This window comes from Dipodomys merriami, unplaced genomic scaffold, assembly GCF_024711535.1.
Source record: "Dipodomys merriami isolate MVZ:Mamm:240054 unplaced genomic scaffold, mDipMer1.0.p SCAF_1239, whole genome shotgun sequence".
Lineage (NCBI taxonomy): Eukaryota > Metazoa > Chordata > Mammalia > Rodentia > Heteromyidae > Dipodomys > Dipodomys merriami.
In genome coordinates this window covers 155,839-160,911 of record NW_027202537.1, presented here as the reverse complement: position 1 = coordinate 160,911, position 5,073 = coordinate 155,839, and the positions used below count along the sequence as shown (strand labels likewise).

General features: G+C 34.8%; 1 pseudogene; it reads left to right on the top strand.

The window, feature by feature from the left end:
- The first annotated feature begins 3,392 nt into the window (after positions 1-3,392).
- LOC138823841 (U6 spliceosomal RNA) lies at positions 3,393-3,489 on the top strand (annotated as a pseudogene).
- The last annotated feature ends 1,584 nt before the right edge of the window (positions 3,490-5,073 follow it).

Here is a 5,073-nt window from a genome sequence, read left to right as displayed (position 1 = left end):
ACTGATTAAAATTTTGAGTGGTCATATTCCTACTCTCTAGAGATTGCTGTTTGGTTGTGATTTTTGTGTGTTTTTGTTTCTAGTTGTGTTTTTTAACTGAATTTTAAAAGTTTGTGCAATTGTGTTACAATTAAATATATCAATCTAATTGTCCAATGCTCCTAGATCAGAGTCACTCCTTCTATCATTCTCAACCAACACTTTCTCCAAGATTTATTTCCAATTGACCACTTCCTTCATCATATGTATACATTCAGTATTCTAGCTGTATTTGCTCCTTGTTCATTTTTCATTCATTCTATGTCTTTACTATAATTCCTCTTTGGTTTCAACTTCCTGATAGTCATTCTGTTAAACTGTCTATTAATACTTTGAAAGGTTTATATACATTCCATGGAGTTTGAATCCTGCATATTCTTGAAATGCTGTCAGCTTATATTTCCATAATTCATTCATCTGCAGCAACAATTTGCAAGACTGGAGACGGGAAGCATCTAAACATGATTTTTTCTCAACCTTTTGAAAGATTAATCTTTAGTCAAAAAGAAAGTTAAAAAATGGCTTAGAATGTATTCCTAACTATGCATTTTTATAAATGGCTTTGTACAATGGTGTGATTCTTTTATTTTACATGGAATAATATTTTCTACTACCTATAAGTTTTGGAAAAAGAAGAAATTTAAAATTTATTCCTAGATAGGAATATGATAGAAATAGAAGACAGATATTATGTTTGTCATATCTCTGATTAGTACCCATATTCAAGACTTAAAGTCATATTTCTTACTATGTTAGACAGAGGGAAAACAAAAATAACATATGATAAGGCAACTATTTGTGATTGTTTAAAATGTACCTTATTAAATGATGAAATTTATTAGCTAACGTTTGGGTTTGAAATTAGGAGGCTGACATATTAAACACATTTCTGAAAGGCCCATACTGAAAAACACAAATTGTGGGTGGTACTATTTCTACACTTTAATGAATGGTTGAACATGTTTGGCATTAGTGCTGTGTAAATAATTCAACTCTATTGTAACTTGCTCCCTACACTTGAAAAACTTGTAATGTCACTAAGTATCATCAACTTGTCAAATGTTATTTTGGCGAAAGTGATTTAAAAAAGTTTATTTGAAAAGGAATAAACTTTCAGGAGATTAAATCTAGATTATCATTGGTTTGAGAGTGACATTTTTATACCATAGAACCATGTTGTACTGAAGTCCCAGTGTTTTGAAGCACTCCTTAGTGCTTCAAATGTTTTTCTGAATTACATTTGACCTCTAAGTCAAGTTTTCGGGCTTTGGTAGACCAATTATAGATCTATCCTTCTAGGAACTATTTTTTGGCCCACTAATGTTGGAATAAAATCTTTCGTTAATCATAGGTGAGGAGTATTAAATATAATCTCATGACACTTTGTGAACTTGTTCACTCATATGGGCTGGTCATCTGTAAGTTGAATGTTTGAATTACAGTACTTTCTCTCAAATTTTGTGATCGCATCCTTCATTTTAAGTTGACTTGCATTTCACAATTGATTACTGCTAATTCCTGCAACTCAAGGAATTGGGGCCCTGAAATATAGGAAATTCAAATTGAGATGGGTCTTCAATTACTTTGTGTTGATATGTTGCATGGGCCTTGGTGAAAAGTTGTAGTGACCGTCTACTCGACCAGCGAGGAAAAACGACCACCACACCAGGAGTCTTCTCAGATCACGCTTTATTGGAGAGCCTTTTAGTTGTAGGAGAGCTTGGGCGCGAGAGAGCGTGCACCCGAAACACAGCCGCTTATATAGGAGAATCGGAACGCGGGTCTTTCTATTGTTGGTCGCCTGCCTTTCACCATCACCAGGTGTCATGGGATTGGCTGGGGGCTCTACCTGGCTCGTGCACGCGCACAGCCCAGGGGTCCCGCCAAGCACCGTCTGGGGTGGTTACCTCAAAGCTGCAAGGGAGTGGGCTGAGTCTCGCCTCGGCTCCCTATTATCTGCTGATGCAGGTAACTGGGCCTTGGGATCCTAGGACCCATGGGTAATGCACAAGAATAATATTTTTTAGACATCTTAGCAAAATTTGGGCATAATCAGTAAGAATGCTTCAGAAATATGGACAAAAACCTTTTAGGACAAGCGAGTTAAAAAAATAAACAGAGCAGCAGAGTAAAATCATTACAGATTAGAGGAAAACATTGTTTTTTTATCATGTGGATTCAGAAGACCAAGAACAGTTTGAATGTATCACAAGTTTATACTAAAAAGATTGCATTGATACTTTTTCTAGTCTAATATATATTTGAAACCTAAATATTTATATTCCAATTCTATTTATTGGAGTAAATAAATATCAATTTATTTGTCAAATTATCAACTAATTCTAGTAAGTTTCATTGTGTGAAATATAAAATCAGACATATAAATATAAAATATATAACTATATATAATATGATTAAAAGACACACGTTTTGTATTGTTCTGGTGTAGTTACTGTATCAAAGGCAACTCTGTTTTAAAGTATGATTCTATTATCTCTACTTCAGTGTTTGATACAGTTAGACCTAAACCTTTATCATTTGTAGATTTACAGCATGGAGGCAAGAGGAAACACTGTGATTAAAACATTATCAATTTAATGCCTAATAACGAGGAGAAACATATGCACTTCTCCTGCAACTATGAAAATATTTGGTGATAAAAAGGCAGTAGTGTAAGTTCCTGCCAGGAACTTACAGACAGGCCAGGACATTAAGTAATCATGCATACGAACAATTTTTTCACCTTCTTGGCTTTAGCTACTTTTAAATGGAAGGTAAAATAAACAATTATATTTTGATAAAATACCTTCTTGTCTGAACAGTTCTGTTTGAACTGTTCATCTCTCTATGATCCCTTGTAACCAAGATTAGTTTTGTTCTAGTAAGAAAATCTTTGCTGTCAGGGTAAGGTATTCTGGTTGGTCTGTTCACACATGGAAGAAGGGTAAAGGCTCAGGTAGACATTTGTTCCAGTAACACCTCATTTGGGAAAATGTCAGCTGAAGAAATTTAGAAGTAGCTCTTAAGCAACGCTTACTTTGAATCCATTAGGTCCACAAAGTTGGATAAATAAGTACTTGAAAAAGCCATCACCTTTGGACCTAACTATAAATAATAGAGAGTATGATCAAATTCCAAATAAAAAGACTTAAGATACTCATTGGCAAAAAAAGTTTGCAAATGTGAACAATCGACTGATCAATATAATTTTTTCCACTATTCACAGAATTTTAGGGAAATAAGATCGATAGCATTGTTAGGAAAAATAAGGTTTCCTTGTTACAAGTAGGCACCCATAGATATAAGCCTGTATAAAGATTGCATCATTAACTATTAAATTTAGAGGATACTACATGCTTCAGCAACACGTATACTCAAATTACAATACAGAGATTAACATGGCACTTGCACAAGGATAATATGAAAATTTGAGAAGTATTCCATATTTTTCATTCTTCAGATGCAAGAAATGAAAAAAAATGATTAAAAAGATGATTACAAAATTACAAGTGTAACAATACACGTAATTCATATAATTAAATTTAGTTTGACATCAGTGTATTAAATCACCTCAGAAAGGCATTTACATAGCATAAACTTTACAAAACTTTTCAAATTAGACAACATTGTCATTTTATCCCAAAGAAAAATAATATTAAGACGTAGAAAAAAAGGAATCAAACTGTTTCTATATGGAATGCAATCGGAAAGGACACATTAATGAACCTATATATTATAAAATAATATATAATTCAAAGTATATCTAGGAGAAAATAAATTATGAACATGATGCAAACATAGAATATAGAATATTTTAAAATATACTTTTTCAGACAAGCACGAGAAATATTTTAGTTTCTGTACTACTCATTTCAACAGGTAAATTAAAATTATTTCTTATTAAAAAATCACAAACTTTGAAGAAATTATTATACATGTTTACAAATCTATTGAATACATTTTTCCATCCAAGGCAGGCAATTCACTTGGAAGAACTCCGCAGAATCCATGAATTTTTACAGTAAAATATTGGTGCTGCTGGGCACTGGTGGTTCATGCCTATAATCCTAGCTACACAGGAGACTGAGATCTGAGGATCATGGTTCAAAACCAGCATGGGAAGGAAAGTCTGTGGTACTCTTATCTCAAACAAACCACTAGAAAACTGGAAGTGGAGTTGTGTCTCAAGTGGTAGAGGGCTCACCTTGAGCTGAAGATCACAGGGATAGCACCCAGGCCCAGAGTTCAAGCCCCATGACCGACCAAAAAAAAAAAAAATAAAGATATTGCTCTTATTTGGATTGTGAAAATATTTTGTAGGGACACAAAAGATGGACTTGCATTTTTGAAATTTAAGAAACTTAACCCGACCATTAGGACTTCGGTGAACAATTTGTACAGTCTTTCACAACTTCATAGAGGTAGTGATACATACTTATCCTTTTGGCAATATCAAATACAGTTTCTTCTATGTTGTTCTTCAGGCCTGGATTTATATAATGGTTCAACAGAAGGCGATCCAGAGTATCTTTGCTATCTCAATTCTCAACAGCAAGATATAAGGGTGTCAAGAGTCCTTTAGTTTGGGGAAGTGTTACTGTGGCTCAAGCGGTAGAGCACTCCCCTTGAGCTGAAGAGCAGAGGGACAGCACCCGAGCCCAGATCTCAAGCCCCATGACCGACCAAAAAAAAAAAAAACCACAACAACAACAAAATTCAAACAAACAAAAATATTTGGGCTGGGAAAGTGGCTCAGTGGTAGAGTGCTTTTCTTGCATACATGAGGCCCTAGGTTCGATTCTTCAGCACCACATAAGCAGAAAAAAAAGCGGGAAGTGGTGCTGTGGCTCAAGTGGTAGAGCAGTAGCCTTGAGCTGAAGAGATGAGGGACAGCGTCCAGGCCCAGAGTTCAGGCCCCACGACCAGACCAAAATTTTTTTTTTAAAAAGAGTCCTTTAGTTTGGGCATTGGTATCTGTATCATGATGAAGTAAGAAAGAAGCTACTCTGCTATTATTCCACGTATATGCACTGT